This window comes from Polyodon spathula, chromosome 8 (assembly GCF_017654505.1).
Source record: "Polyodon spathula isolate WHYD16114869_AA chromosome 8, ASM1765450v1, whole genome shotgun sequence".
In the NCBI taxonomy this organism is placed as follows: Eukaryota; Metazoa; Chordata; class Actinopteri; order Acipenseriformes; family Polyodontidae; genus Polyodon; species Polyodon spathula.
The window spans coordinates 34,119,440-34,136,720 of record NC_054541.1 but is presented as its reverse complement, the minus strand read 5'-3'; the positions used below and the strand labels follow the sequence as shown (position 1 = coordinate 34,136,720).

General features: G+C 38.8%; 1 protein-coding gene across 2 annotated transcripts in view; it reads left to right on the top strand.

Annotated features, from left to right (window-relative positions):
• The first annotated feature begins 1,874 nt into the window (after positions 1-1,874).
• The window catches only part of cdk17 (cyclin-dependent kinase 17), a 74,145-nt gene continuing 58,738 nt past the window's right edge, over positions 1,875-17,281 (top strand). Inside the window, exon 1 of one of the 2 annotated variants that reach the window (XM_041257695.1) lies at positions 1,875-2,241. The gene's annotated coding sequence lies outside the window, so the exon portion shown is untranslated. The remainder of the gene's footprint in view (positions 2,242-17,281) is intronic. The other variant, XM_041257694.1, reaches the window with a different exon arrangement.

The window sequence follows — 17,281 nt, the reverse complement described above, 5'->3', positions numbered from 1 at the left end:
GATCTGTGACCTAAGATTGGGGGTCATGTATAACCTGCTTCAGATATTGGTTTCATATTCAGTACACACATGTATTCTGAGATTCCATAGGTCAAAGTCAGTGGTGAGTGACACAAGAAAAATGAAGTCTTCATGCTGCTTTTGAGGTCATATCACCTTTGAAGTTACAGCTACATAGAGACACTATATTATTTTATTACTTACAGTACCGTGAAAAGTATTTGCCCCGTCTGATTTTCTGCATTTTTGCTTTTTTTTGACACAATGTTATTAGATCTTCCACCAAAATCTAATATTAGATAAAAGGGATCCTGAGTGAACAAATAACACAAAATTGATCCTTCTTTCATTTATTTATTAAAGAAAATTATAACCCAATACCCCCTGTGTGAAAAAGTAATCGCCCCCTTAGACTCAATAACTGGTTACGCCACCTTTAGCAGCAATAACTGCAACCAAACGCTTCCTGTAGTTACTGATCAGTCTCTCACAGTGACTTGGAAGAATGGGGTTTAGGTTTGGACTTTGACTAGGCCATTCCAACACTTAAAATTTCTTGTTTTTCAACCATTCTGATGTAGACATGCTTGTGCGTTTCAGATCATTGTCTTGTTGCATCACCCAGCTGCGCTTCACCTTCAGCTCACGGACGGATGGCCTGACCTTCTCCTGTAGAATTATTTTATACAGAGCAGAATTCGTGGCTCCTTCAAATGATGGCAAGTCGTCCAGGTCCTGATGCACCAAAGCTTCCCCATTGCATGGTGGTGTGTGCTTGCAGGGCTTGCATGGTGGCGTGTGCTTGCAGGGCTTGCTTAGTGATGTGCAGTGTGCAGGGGTTGCACGGTGGTGTGTGCTTAGAAACTTGGCTGTCAGCTGAGTCCCAAAAACTGGGCTGAATTAGAAAATTATCTAAAAACCAAAGCAGCCCAGAATTTGTGACGTTATCTGCAAATCAAATCGGCCCAGAATTTGGGACGTAAATGCAGTCTATATTTAAAACTGTGATTACATTTGAGATAAACTAATGTATCCTGTAACCTGCAATAGTGTATATATTTCATATTAAAATACACTGTGCAAACGACGACTGATATATGCTATTTGAAAGAAAAGAGTACATCACTACAGAAAAAAAAAATAACATGATAAGAAATATAAAGTAGTAACGCATAGTTTGTTATATTAGTACAGCAAAATATCACGTTATATTTTAATTGAAAGGTTGGGGAAAGCAAATCTCTCGCTCTTTCTCCGATCGTAATGTTATAAATGACTGCAAGCTTATCCACGCGTGTGACGACGTATTTATGTGACAGACATGGACCAATCAAAACGCGAGACTGTTATGTGGTTCCATCGCAAAAACCGGGATTGTGTCATACATCTATTGTCTGATTTATTACAAAAATATCACACACATTTATAATGGTAAACTTAACTGAAACTATGTTATTTATTTATTTATTTATTTGTCGTAGCCTGCTTATTAGACCATTAGCACAAGATATACCGTACCATATACTGCACACACTTTCCAGAAATAATTGTTAAATGTACATACAACACGTTACAGTGTATGTGTGACTGCAAATAAAACACACAGCTTACCTGATACTTTTGTTTTCTGTTGGTATGAGTCAACTTTCTTTTCTTAGCAAAAAACAATTAACGTTTTCAATTTTTATTAATTAAAGTCCACCGCTTGCAAGGTGACGTTTGATGGCGGTGCACTGCACGTTTATTTTTACACACTAGGGAGCGCCGTGAAACAATCATTTTTTGTTTTTGTTTTTAAATATCGAACGATAGGCGTCGCTGTTAACCATTTTTTGTTCCGACTTTGAATCATTTGGTGACCACATTGTTCTAGCTGCCACTACGAGGCAGAGGCGTCAATAATATGCAGACAGAGGAACAATTCCCTTCCCTCCTGGATTACTGACAAACACCAGCCTCTTTCATATCATGAGATTACTAACACACCAGCACCGGGAGTTTCACCACATATCATCTTTAAGAAACGGAGATAAAATCAATCTCAACGTGTAGTTTGTGTTTCGAAAGGGCAATTCAGACCCTATGTTAGCCGTGTTCGATGGAGTTTTCTGCCGGATTAAAGTGACACTGAAATAAAACTACAACACAGAAACGACTGAATTGCGGTGAAAGGACGGTATCCGGCCTCCGAAGAAACAACGAGGCCAGGGGATCTGAACAATTATCTACATTCTATTTCTGGTAAGCCTCTACTCTATCTCATCGATTTTTGTCCTTTTTGTTATGTGTTAAACGAGGAATGGAAGAAATATACAATATACGCTGACTTGAAACTGTTACAGCATCCAGCACTGTGGCGATTCGGATTCATCAGCGACTGCATTATATTGTGTAATTGGCAAAACTTATTTTAAAATGAAAACGTTTTTTTTTTTTTTTTTTTTAAGAAAATAAAAAATCTAAATTTATAGGGAAATATTTGTTGAATTATTTAAATTGTTTAAACCGAATACTTCATTTTTTATACAGTGCTTTTCTGGCTTTTACTTTGATGCTAAATATTTGCTACGTGAAAATAACTGTATTTTCGATTTAGGTTTTAAAATCAACAAAAGCGAGTTTCTGCTTATTATAAACGTTTGCAACAGATGGCTAAATAACGTTTAACTTCCTCTATAATCAGTCATTTTTTTCTGCGTTCCAAATTGTTTCTCAGTGTAGGAGCACCGATACAGTGGTTGCGTGTTTTTGCAAACTTTTTTATAAATTTATTGAATACAAACAGCACAATCGTGCATCCAGTTTAAAGAGAATAACACAAAGGTGTATTTTATTTTAACCTCGATTTAAATGTTTTTTCTTCACAAGAAGGTTGACTACATCATGTTACCAGTGTAGTATAATCTAATAGTACAGTAACAGTGTTTGGTTTAAGGTAATAATGACAGGAAGCAGGATGTTTGAACAACGGTTCGTGTCAATAATGTTGTGTTGTGTATCCCGAGTTCATTTTAAGGGGAGGGGAGGGGAGGGGGGCAAGTTTAATTCACAGTGGTTGAATTGGAAACAAATCATTGGGAGAACCCCATGTGGATGTTTATTGCCTAGTGAAGTGAAAATGCTAGGGGTCGAGACACCCCAGTTTAAGGTTTGAACTGCTTATAAGAGAGGATTCAGAGGTACTTCTTTATAACGTACATTTAATACAAAGCAATGAAAAGTCAATGTAGTAAATATGTAAACTAAGAAATGTAAAAAATAATGTTAAATTAGTTTTAAATTTCTACTTCAATATAGAAAAAAAAAATTATTTGTACAAGTACAACTGATAAAAACATTTTTCACTAGTTAGGTAGTTTAAAATACCATCTTCAGATTGCGGTCTCGTTTGAAAGCGTGAATGGTATCCAAAGTTGTTTTTTTAATTTTTTAAAAACATTTTAAAAACACACACATTAATAATTAAAAGAAATGTAACAGTGCCAGGCAGTGTGTGTTACTGAACTGTACACTTGCCCAGTATGTTGCATTAAAGCAGAGAGACCATTTCGCATACCCTTGGTGTCCAGTTCGTCGTTAAGCTGCCTCTTCTTGCAAGCTTTGTGCGCTGCACTCCTTTGCAAGAGAAAAAGATATACAATAATTTGTGCTTAACTTAATACCAAATATCGAATCGCCCGAGAGAGGCGTAGTGAAGCAATACATTATTCTCGTATTTATTACTCTTATAATCTAGAAGTCGGCATTAACAGTAGACTCAGTTAAACATATTACATCGTAGTATTTTTTTTCCATACTGCCCCGATTCATTTGTTATAGTAATAGCAGTAATAATACAACTTTTTCTTTTTAAAAAAAACATTTTTGGTGGGTTGTAAGGATACTTGATTACCGTCATCAGTCATGAGTTTAGTACTTAAAGTAACTTTCTTTTTTTTGTGGATGTTCTACGAAAAAAAAAAAAGATTAACACAAATTAAGATAATTACTATTAGATTTTACCTACCTCTTAGTAACTTTTTGTTGTGAATAAAGATCAACACCTGCGTCGAGCTGTATGTGGGTTCTGTTGGCAAGTGATTGGCTGAGAGGGCTGGGGCCTCTGCAGTGGTGCGTTTACACTGGCAGTTTTTAGGACGGCTTTGGGCCGTCTCACGTCTTTTTTTCTGCAGTTAAACGAACACAGCCTACTCTTAGCGGTACTAAAAACGGCCAACTAAAGATGCGGATCAGCGCCATCGTAGGTCAGTCCGAAAAGCAGTGTAAATTCACCCGACTTTAGGACTGCTCACGTACCACGTTAGTGCCGATCGGTTTCTCCCCCACATAATCTAAACAGGAAGAATTTACTAAGTGTTTAAATAAATGTTTTGATTGTACCAATGATTAGCTTAAAAACACGGAATAGCTTTTTTTGACAACTGCACTGGGGAGAGCGAGAAAGTAGAGGTGCCAATAGCGGCGTGGGGTGAAACTCAAATCCAGAAACACAAAATAAGTACATATACTTTTTGATTATAGTTGATCTGTACACAATTGCGTTTTACATGTTATGTTCCCTGTCATTTCAACATTTTATCATCATTACAATTTAGATAGTGTATTTATTATTATTATTATTATTATTATTATTATTATTATTATTATTATTTATGTATTTATTCATTTGCAGTAGTAGTATTTGTAACGAGGTTAATTTGAAAAAATATAATTTAACTGCAATTGTATACAGTACTTGTTTTTTCTCCAGTATTCCTGCAGCTGCTTAGCCTATTTTAACTAAAAATGAAGTACTTATGCATCTTACAATTATGTATCTATACAAGATGAGAGAATAATGGTTAAGAAACAAAATAGTTATTTTGAAAACAAATGGGTCTTTGTTATTACAGTAGTAAACAGCAAATTTACTTCTTACTCAAGGTGAAACCCTTATTTATTTCTTAGCAGTTGCCCTTACCCCGGGTGACTTACAGTTGTATACAGAAAATACATATCAAGAATTACAGTACAATTAAGAACAAGATACAAAATACAATGACTTCAGTCCTAATAAGAGCAAATACAAAACACAGTATGATTTGATATAGGGGCAGTTCAAGCCCTTATGGAACAAACATATATTTTTAATATGATTGAAAAATCTAAGGAGCATACTTTTTTTATATAGAAAATGGCCGGTTTTTATATATTTAAAATACATGGGCTATATTTAAAATATATTCTAGTCTGTAGTTCATATATTTATTTTATATGGATTAGACTAATGCAAATATATGGTGCACCATATATTTTCAACATATAAATTAAATAAATATATGGATTACAGACTAAATATATATTTTAAGTATATCTCATATTTTAAATATATAAAAGGGGCCATTTTCTATATATGAAAAATATAAGAGCACACTTTTCTACCATATATTAAAAATATGTTTTTTCCATAAGGGAGAGCAAGTAACAGTGTTGATAGTTAGACATGAGTGCAAGTGAAATACTACAGATTGGGTTGAGTGCAGGATTAAATACAGTAAAATAGGGAGCAGCTAAGTGCAAGTTAAAGTGTATTAAGGACAGAGTGGTATATTGTCCTGAAGGGAAGAGTTGAGTTTTCCAGGTGTTGTCTGAAGAGGTGTGTCTTGAGGAGGCGCCGGAAGGTGGTCAGGGACTGGGCAGTGCTGACATCCATAGGTACGGTCGTTCTATCACTGCGGGGCAAGGGTGGAGAAGGAGCGGGCTATGGAGGCAGGGGAGCGTAGAGGAGGTACAGCCAGTCTTGTAGTGCAGGCGGAGTGGAGAGGTCAGGTGGGGGGTAGTGAGAGATGAGGGTCTGGCGGTATCTGGGTGCAGTCTGGTCCAAGCATCGTAGGCGAGTACAAGAGTCTTGAACTGGATGCGAGCGGTGATCAGGAGCCAGTGGAGTGAGCGGAGCAGTAGAGTAGCGTGTGTGAAGCGAGGCAAAGAGAACACCATGATGAGCTGGAACAGACAAGTGACGGATGGAGAGGTAGGAGGAGAACCAGGCCAGAGCAGTGCCAGAGATTCAGTGAGAGGATAGGAGAATAGAGTGATCGACAGTGTCAAAGGCAGCAGAGAGATGAAGGAGAATTAGGACAGAGGAGAAAGAGGTAACATGGGCAGAGTTTAGCAAGTTGGTGACAGACAAGAGAGCAGTTTCAGTGGAGTGAACAGAGCGCAAACCAGATTGGAGAGGATCGAGCAGAGAGTAGTTAGACAGGAAAGCAGAGAGCTGGCGGTGTATTGCCCGCTCGAGGATTTTAGAGAGGAAAGGTAAGAGGGAGACGGGACAGTAGTTCTGGATGGAGGTGGGGTCGAGGGTTGTATTTTTGAAGAAGGGGCTGATAGAGGATTGTTTTGAAGGCATAGGGAATGAGGCCAGGGAGGAGAGAGGTGTTGAGAAGGGAGGAGTTGAAGGGGAGTAGGCCAAGAGCAGCAGCTTGAAAGAGGTGAGTGGAGAGGGGATCCAGGGGAGAGGTCAGAGTCTGAGAGGGGAAAGAAGGAGGGTGAGTTAGTAGGAGAGACAGAGGATGTTGGGTTTGGAGCAGGAGGGGGTGGGGGGAGGGAGAGGTGTTAAAGAGTTTGCTGATATCAGAGATTTTAGAGAAGAAAGAGGCAAAGTCGTCAGAGGAGATAGAGGAGGGAGGAGGGAAGAGAAGATAGACAGTTTCCGGGGGTTGTGAGTGGAGGGTCAGGAACCACAATGTTGTGTCAAACACTCTCTAAACGAATAACCATTTTTCTCGTGGACTTCAAAATGAGTCCCTGCAATATGAACACGACACTGTATTGTTTGTTTGCAATACCACTCTGCCTCTTCCGCCTTTGTGGTTTGGGGACAGGAAAACTCGTCATCCCTTCAGTGGTCATTGTGACGTCACCGAGCATTTACTGTAATTTTAGGTGGTATGCGCGCGCATTCAGACCTAAGCCGGCTCAGGGCACAATCGCAGTGTAAACACTACGTGAAAAATGATAAGACTCTCTGTGATCCGCTAGACCTGAGTTGGCTTAGGTCCGAGGTGGCAATGTAAACGCAGCACAAGAGCACCCACTTTGTCGACCAGTGCACACTGTTATTTACAAAATCTCAAACAGCCTTTTGACAGCAATATAGTAAATAAACAAATAGCTAAATGATAAAAATGATTAGGATGTACAGAATAATATGTCCTGTTTGCCTTACAATATATGTAGACATATGCAATGAATTCTATTTTTTAATCAAGGCACACCTCATTCTACTGAATGAGGTACTGATTAGGGGATCACCTGAACCAAATCTTATTTAACGAGGAAAAGTATAAAAACCACTCCTGTGGTCATCACTATCCTCTTGCAATTGGACCAGCTGGATGGCAAAACAGTGCTAGTAGTACCTCAAAAGTAATTGGAATCAAAAAACAACTATTGACCATGCCCAAATAGTTGAAAAGGAAAGTTTTGAGTGAGGAAAAGAAGGGTTCAATTCTGGCTTTACTGGCAGAGGGATACAGTGATTGTCGGGTTGCTTCCATCCTTAAAATTTCAAAGACCGCGGTTCATAAGAACAAGGTCAAGCAGCACACATTGGGGACAACAAAGCTACAGACCGGCAGAGGGCGAAAACGACTCTCCACTGACCGAGATGACCGCCAACTCATTTGAATGTCACTCAGCAACCGTAGGATGACATCAAGTGACCTACAAAAAGAATGGCAAACGACAGCTGGGGTGAAGAGCACGGCGAGGACGGTTCAAAACAGGCTCCTAGGGGCAGGGCTGAAGTCGTGCAAAGCTAGAAAAAAGCCCTTCATCAATGAGAAGCAAAGAAGAGCCAGGCTGAGGTTTGCAAAAGACCGTAAGGATTGGACCGTAGAGGACTGGAGTAAGGTCATCTTCTCTGATGAGTCCAATTTTCAGCTTTGCCAACACCTGGTCGTCTAATGGTTAGACGGAGACCTGGAGAGGCCTACAAGCCACAGTGTCTCACAGTGTCTCGGACCCACTGTGAAATGTGGTGGAGGATCAGTGATGATCTGGGGGTGCTTCAGCAAGGCTGGAATCGGGCAGATTTGTCTTTGTGAAGGACGCATGAATCAAGCCAAGCACAAGGTTGTCCTGGAAGAAAACTTGCTTCCTTCTGCTCTGACAGTGTTCCCCAACTCTGAGGATTGGTTTTTACAGCAGGACAATGCTCCATGCCACACAGCCAGGTCAATCAAGGTGTGGATGGAGGACCACCAGATCAAGACCCTGTCATGGCCAGCCCAATCTCCAGACCTGAACCCCATTGAAAACCTCTGGAATGTGATCAAGAGGAAGATGGATGGTCACAAGCCATCAAACAAAGCCGAGCGGCATAAAGTCACCCAACATCAATGTGAAAGACTGGTGGAGAGCATGTCAAGACGCATGAAAGCTGTGATTGAAAATCAGGGTTATTCCACCAAATATTGATTTCTGAACTCTTCCTAAGTTAAAACATTAGTATTGTGTTTAAAAATGAATATGAACTTATTTTCTTTGCATTATTTGAGGTCTGACAACACTGCATCTTTTTTGTTATTTTGACCAGTTGTCATTTTCTGCAAATAAATGCTTTAAATGACAATATTTTTATTTGGAATTCGGGAGAAATGTTGTCAGTAGTTTATAGAGTACATACCTATAAATAGTAAAACCAGAGAAACTTATAATTTTGCAGTGGTCTCTTAATTTTTTCCAGAGCTGTACTTTGTCTACAGCTAAAGAGCATTGCCCTACAACATGTGTTAAAGGACGCAATGTTAGAGCATTTTGTTGGCACCATCATTGTTGTAAACATCCTTTAAACACAGGGAAACTTGAAAATAATGCATCACAGTTTAATGACGAAAATCGGATGTCAGAATGTGGTTATTATACAAGATTAAACCAACATACATCTAGAAAAGTTGGAACTGTGCAAAAATTCACTACAGTAATGCAAATTTTTTGTTTATTTTTTTATATCGTTTTTCTTTTGATACCAGATCCCTTGGTATCCATAGTTGCCGAAGTTAATATTTGAAAACATTTTAAATGTGACTTTTCACCCGTGTTTCAGTAGAATGCGTGGACGTGTCAATATTGCCAATGTACTCTATAATGTGGCTTTAGCATCTCTTGCATTAATTATACCTATTCATTGTCACTTTTGTCAGCTAAAGATTACATGAACCATGCTAGGCCCCTATGCACTCAATTTTAAAACATACGCGAGTCCCAGTTACAGTCCTCTAATGCAAGCCCTGCTTCGTAATCAGCACTGTCAGCTGCCTTGCGGTTTACCTAATCCCAGGCTGCCCCTCTCTTGAGGCAGGTGGTCACATGTTGGTGGACTTGTGGCCACTGGCCAGGCCCCATCCCAAACTGCTGGCACATTCCTCAGATTTCTAAATAGATTTTCGTTGAGTTGTATTAACACTTTATTAAATTACAGTATTATGAGAGGTGCCATAGCATAATACATAATTCTATATGCTGCAGGTTCATGTTTCCAGTAAATATTTAATTATTTGGTTAACGTCCTTGGCAGATGCTATGCGTTTTAGTAGGTGCTTTGTATACATGCATGACAGTAGAAACCTGCTTAGCACGGCCTGTGATCTTTGCCAGCATTCTGCTTTCCTTCCCTCTTTGTCCACTGCTGTCCTTGTTAATTTAATCTTAGATTACTGTTGAAAGGCTACCTTCTCAGCCTCCGCACATCTCACATTTGGGATTTCCACAAAGCCTAGTTCCAATTTAAATAACAATAATAATAATAAAAAAAAAAAAAGTTTGGTTATTAGTTTTTATGTTGTTTTTTTTTTCCTCCCCGAGGCAGCCCTCAAAAAGATCCGTTATAAATTGACATACTTGATTTGGTTCATCAAATTATGCTTATATAATCATCATTTGGGAATTGCAAGACTGAAATTGGTTTGAGACTGAGGAATGCAAATCAGTTAAATCACCCAGTGCCCTAATCTGTACTGAGTGTGATTGCTGTGTCCTCAGAAATATCACTTGTACTCAGTGGCAGGATGGCATTGAAAGGGAAAGCTAGTTCAGAGGTGTGGTTAAAAGGGCCTCTGAATGTAATTGGTACTGGGAGGCTGGGCAAGGAATATTGCCACTCACAGCCTCAACATTGTCTGTTTTAACTTTGGTATAAAACATACAGTGGCTCATGTAAGATTAAACCGCCTTGTTCCATGTGACTCTAAGCAAGTTGTATTCTAAAGATTTTGAAGTTATATTGATTTTTGTAAGATTTAGATTAATGGTTCCTGTAGATAATTGGCTAATACTGCGATTGTCTTTGCATTCGTTTTTTACATGACAGTCTACACTGTCTGGACTTTTTTTGTTTGAATAAATACTGAAACTACCCTTCTGGCAATTGGGATATTAAATGGTTGCAAATAAGTTCTCGCCATACATTTGAATGGATATATTTTATAACAGTAGCCGATCCAGTCACAAGGATCTAGAAACTGGAATATAGACTGGATCTTCAGATGACAAACACAGTTCTTGAGACTGCCATAGCTCAGAATCGGCATGCCTGGGGTACGTTAAGATGCAGTGATACAGCTTTCAGTTGGATTGCATGAGGGTTGGAATGACAATCCTAAAACTGATTGTTTCAGTGAGACAAAAAGGCTTTATGACTAACAATACAGTATGTATGGCAATATGTATTGCAGTGTACAGCGTAGGCCTAGTCATGATCGGTGTATGAAGATCCAGTTGTCATCATAGTTACATTTTATTGAAAGGCAAATCGGAAATTAGATCTGGAGAGCTTGACTTCAAACCACCTGTAAATCACATTGATTAATTATTCATGGACCATTTGGTGGATGACAAGTAGCTATCTATTGCTTTTGGTTATACACAATACATAATACACAACCATCTATTATACAAGAGGCCAAGATCATGTAACGGAACTTCCATGGATTATTGAATCATTATACTGTAGTACATTATGTGAATTGGTAAAGTGGTAATTGCTTTTTGCTTAAGATATAGTGGCTGTAATTGTGTCACTACTGAGGTCTGTAAGAATGCATATGTAGTCTACTTTACAGGTATTATTCACCCCCCCCCCCCCTTTGTTATAGACATCTACTTAACACAACTATTCAGGTTAAGGTCCATGAAATGTCATTGGGAGCTGAGATCTTTATCTGTTTCTGTGTGTGGAGTGCTGAAAGCCATGTGCTGGTAGCTTAAAGTTAACCTGGAAGCTTTCACGCAATCAGCAATGTGCAGGGCTGTGGAACAAGGGTCGGGTGTCAGGTGGTGCTGTTGCAGCTGACAGGGACAACTTACTTTTGCTTGTCAATGCCTGTGGATCACCCTCTGTCCAGCTGAGCTCATGCAGGTTTAAAAATAAATCAGAAATAATTCAAAAGATCCTGCAGACAAGAGCAAGACTTTTTGATTGTGATCACCACAAATATTTGATATTGAGGACTGCACCACATCACAGTGCTGTGGCTTACCGAAAGTAACTCTCCCCTGAAACGGTGTGTATGCATTGGAAATTGATCCGGTTGGCCCGTCTCCCTCGTCAAAAAGATGCCCGTCCGCTTGTAAAAGATTAAACTGCTTTATGGGTAAAAAAGATAAACTGCTGAAATTGCCTCACGTAACGGCGGTCTGTATGTACATTTCAGGTATAGCAGTGATGAACTGTACACTGTTGTGTAAGTCCTTGTAATAGTGTTTCGGGTATATAGGCTAATATTGTTGAACTACATAATCACATGGTTCACAGAAAGAAAACTGGTTCCTTGAAAAACAAATGTGGAAACACTGGAGAGTTCTACCCCTCCACAATTAAATGGAGAAGAAGAGGCTTGACAGCTGCACCCCTCCCTAGTTGGACATGTTTTTATAGGGAAGAATACTAATCCTGAATGTTTGGACAGTGATAATGAAACAAGTACACCCTGGCTGTTAAGCTTAGAAGCAAAGTACAGGTTTTATCAGGGCGTACAGTAACAGTATATATCCCACCCAGACACTAAGTGCCAGCATGATGGCCGAATGGAATCTGCATGTAACGGAAACAAAATATAAAGCAACACAAGACCAAAACACATTAAACAGAACAGACGGTTGGAGTTAGTGGTAGAAATACTGTACACTGCTTGTATCACGACAACCAGCCTCTTAAACACTGAGCGCTAGTTGCTGAGTGATGAATCATGCAGTTGGTGATTTAAGAGATGTGCACATTCTCCAGCTAGCTTTTGTTTTAGTTACAGACAATTGTATTAGACGTTCAAACAAAGGGATTTTTGCAAGAAATTTCCAGAGACTCCCATTGTGAATTGCAGGAAAACCATTTTTTTTTTATGAGGCAAGGAAGGTCTCAAACAATACACTCTGTGAGGTAAAGCTCCTTCCTGTTGCCCATTTTCCAATATTGGGTTAAAGCATCTGACCAGTATTTCAATTGAATTGTTCAGAAGTTGAATGCAGTATTTTATTTGTTGGGTTGATTGTATTTTTATACTGGAACTCCTGCCTTTTGTTCTGATCTCTCTTGTGAAGTAGAGGGATGATTTTCTGGATTTATATATGTGTGTGTGTGTGTGTGTGTGTGTGTGTTTGCTCAAACCAGCTAGGTTTTTTGTAAATAAAATTTAGGTTTTCATCAAAACATTACACCATGTACAGAGTAAACTGACAAGAGACAGGTTCGGAAGCATTTAAACTAGAAAGGAAGGGGGGAGAAATCAACAAAAAAACAGAAGGGAGACCGCATCAAAACAAGAACAACAACTCAGGTAAGACAACCATTAAATGTGTTTATCTAAATGCTAGAAGTATCAGAAACAAAATTCTAGAACTTGAAGCTACTGCACTAACAGGTAACTATGATGTGATAGGTGTTACAGAAACGTGGTTATCTGAGAGTGATGGGGACGAATATAATATTTGTGGGTATACACTGTATAGGAAAGACCAGGGCAGGAGACGAGGAGGAGGGGTAGCGCTATACATAAGAAACAGTCTTGAAGCCCAGGTGTTAAACCTGGACAAAGAAAATAAAACCGAATCAATATGGGTCAGAATAACAGACAAAAATTCAAAAGGCATAATAATAGGAGCATGCTATAGACCGCCAGATTCAGACGGTGAGCACAATAATCTGTTATACAATGACATTAGAAATGTGTGTAGCAAAGGAGAAGCCATACTAATGGGGGATTTCAACTTCCCCCAAATAAAATGGGAAAACCCGGTGGGTAGCGCGAAGGATGAAATAGAAATGGTGGAAATGACAAATGACTGCTTCCTAACACAATTTGTGAAGGCACCCACTAGAGGGGAGGCATGCCTTGATTTAGTCTTTTCAAATAACGAAGATAGAATAACTAAAACAGAGGTCAGAGAACCACTGGCAAACTCAGACCACAACATGGTCTCATTTGAAGTGTTTTTTAAATCCTCAAAAGTAAAGACTAAAGCTAAGGTTTACAATTTTAGAAAAGCAAACTATGAAGGCATGAAACAGAGACTAACAGAAGTAGATTGGAGTAAAATAGAGAAAACACCCACAGAAGAAGGATGGTTGTTCTTCAAAAACGTAGTACTAGAGGCGCAAAACAATTATATCCCTAAAGTAGACAAATCTAAATGTAAAACTAAATTGCCAAAATGGTTTAATAGATCAATTAAAAAAAATATTCAGCGAAAAAAGGCACTTTACAGAGCATTAAAAAAGGACCAAAAAGAAAGTACACAGAAAGAGTACACAGAACTGCAAATGCAAGTCAAAAAGGAAGTTAGAAAGGCCAAGAGAGAAATAGAAATGAACATTGCTAAGGGAGCTAAAACCAATTCCAAAATGTTTTTCCAATATTACAACAGCAAGAGAACATTCAAAGAGGAGATTAAATGTTTAAGAGATACAAATGGCAAAATCGTAGAGGAAGAAAAAAAAATAGCAAATATGTTAAATGATTACTTTTCACAAGTTTTTACAAAGGAAGATACTGACAACATGCCCCACATGTCATCCAGTTCCTATCCAGTTTTAAATAACTTTAGCATAACTGAGGCAGAAGTGTTAAAGGGACTAGGAGCTCTTAAAATAAACAAATCCCCTGGGCCGGATGAGATCCTCCCAGTAGTACTCAAAGAAATGAAAGAAGTAATTTACAAACCGCTAACCAAGATCATGCAGCAGTCTCTTGACACAGGGGTGGTACCGACAGACTGGAAAATTGCAAACGTAATACCGATCCACAAAAAGGGAAACAAAACTGAACCAGGTAACTACAGACCAGTAAGCCTGACTTCTATTATATGCAAACTTATGGAAACTATAATAAGAGCCAAAATGGAAAATTACCTATATGGTAACAGGGTACTGGGAGACAGTCAACATGGTTTTAGGAAAGGGAGATCGTGTCTAACTAACTTGCTTGATTTTTTTGAGGATGCAACATCGATAATGGATAATTGCAAAGCATATGATATGGTTTATTTAGATTTCCAGAAAGCTTTTGACAAAGTCCCGCACAAAAGATTAATTCTCAAACTGAACGCAGTTGGGATTCAAGGAAACACATGTACATGGATTAGGGAGTGGTTAACATGTAGAAAACAGAAAGTACTGATTAGAGGAAAAACCTCAGAATGGAGTGTGGTAACCAGCGGTGTACCACAGGGATCAGTATTAGGTCCTCTGCTATTCCTAATCTACATTAATGATTTAGATTCTGGTATAGTAAGCAAACTTGTTAAATTTGCAGACGACACAAAAGTAGGAGGAGTGGCAAACACTGTTGCAGCAGCAAAGGTCATTCAAAATGATCTAGACAAGATTCAGAACTGGGCAGACACATGGCAAATGACATTTAATAGAGAAAAGTGTAAGGTACTGCACGCAGGAAATAAAAATGTACATTATAAATATCATATGGGAGATATTGAAATTGGAGAAGGAATCTATGAAAAAGACCTAGGAGTTTTTGTTGACTCAGAAATGTCTTCATCTAGGCAATGTGGGGAAGCTATAAAAAAGGCTAACAAGATACTCGGATACATTGTGAAAAGTGTTGAATTTAAATCAAGGGAAGTAATGTTAAAACTGTACAATGCACTTGTAAGACCTCATCTTGAATATTGTGTGCAGTTCTGGTCACCTCGCTATAAAAAAGATATTGCTGCTCTAGAAAGAGTGCAAAGAAGAGCGACCAGAATTATTCCGGGCTTAAAAGGCATGTCATATGCAGACAGGCTAAAAGAATTGAATCTGTTCAGTCTTGAACAAAGAAGACTACGTGGCGACCTAATTCAAGCATTCAAAATTCTAAAAGGTATTGACAGTGTGGACGCAAGGGACTTTTTCAGCCTGAAAAAAGAAACAAGGACCAGGGGTCACAAATGGAGTTTAGAAAAAGGGGCATTCAGAACAGAAAATAGGAGACACTTTTTTACACAGAGAATTGTGAGGGTCTGGAATCAACTCCCCAGTAATGTTGTTGAAGCTGACACCCTGGGATCCTTCAAGAAGCTGCTTGATGAGATTTTGGGATCAATAAGCTACTAACAACCAAACGAGCAAGATGGGCCGAATGGCCTCCTCTCGTTTGTAAACTTTCTTATGTTCTTATGTTCTTATGAGAAAACATTTTTTGCTTTTGTTTTGTAGACCCTTTTTGAGACACAATAAGTGTGGTTTTGTGCAAGCCCTGTGGAGTGAATTTGGAAACATTGGCTAGTTTTCTACTTACCAAGTGTTCTCTTTGACTGGATTATTCTTTAGAAGCGCTCGCATCACATCCTGACACTTTTCCAGCAGCACCTTGGGTGTGGCCCATTTGTGATAGCACCAGCTGTAAGTCTGAGGGTCTGCCAGGCCTTTCCATCATCAACATGTCATAGTGCCAGATAAAAATATAGGGGAAGGCTTGGCTGGAGACTCCTGTTGTATTTGATGTGTGCCACACATTCTCTTAACATAATCTTGGCGGAGTCCTGCACTCAAGCATTCCGTTTGTTAGCAAACAGAAGCCACCATCTGCTGAGACAGAGCGAATTACCTTAATTGGGTCAGAAATGAAAGCTCATAAAAGTAGACCCCTCTCCCACCATATGGTTAATCTGTGCTGCTCTAAACTTTTTTGAACTAAAAACAACATCTTGATTTTCAGGCATAAAATGAGTATCTAAATAAATGACCTACAGCTATGGTCAAACTTTATCATCCTCCTATAAAATGAACACATTTTGCTTCATAGTCGATTGAAACCTGCTTAATGACCTTACGTTAACATATTGAATTACATACCGCTTTATAGTTTTCCCCCATATACTTAATAATAAATGGACAATTTGAAAAATTTGATTATGGTTTCAGGTGGACACTTGCAGTATAATTTTGTAGTTTTTTTGATTTACATGATAAATAAAAGATCTAAATTATGTTTATGTAGTTTCTTTTTATTATATCTCAGTCCTAGAATTCTTGGTGATGCAAAACGTTTGGCCAGAGCTGTATATTGCAGTGTGAGACAAAAACACCCCAATGCCTTTAACTACTGAAAATAGGGTTCTTCTAATTTACCTTGCGCTGAATGGACAGAGGAGGGTAAGGAACAATGGCAATTATTTTGCCATGCAGAGAATATTGGGAGAGAAGCACATGATTGTGCTTTAACTGTAGCCAAACTGTATTCATTAGTGATATTAGAGAACGTATGCTGTGCCCAGTTAGTGACCTTAAGAGCCTTTTTGGCTGAGCAGCTGAGCTGCTGAGTCTGCAGCTCAGCTGCACTGGATGTGCAGTGGCTCTTACAAACCATCTATTTCTGTTCAGAAGTCATTCAGAATTGTGCATGAAGCATGCAGCCGAACAATGAAACCCCTTGGCCCTATGTAAATCAGCGTAAAGCTTTGCATTTCCTGGTGTGGAGGCTTGTGAATGTTTCCCTCTTACTTTCTGGCAGTCAAGGGGGCTAATATTGACCAGTCTATGAAATGAAAGCCAAAACATGCTATGGTTAATAAGCAAATGTAAGTCTGAAGAACAATTGGTACCTTTTCAAAATGTGTCTGTGTATTGAAACCTTGTGGACAATCTGATGCCAGGCTGATATTTACGTGCCACCCTGTGTTTTTATAAAATAATGACCTGTCAAGGACCTACGTAAAGCTGCAAAGGTTGTTTTTATTTATTTATTTATCTATCTTTTATAACAATGTGCTTCCATGTGTGGCATTGCTGTAGAAAATTAATGCCAAT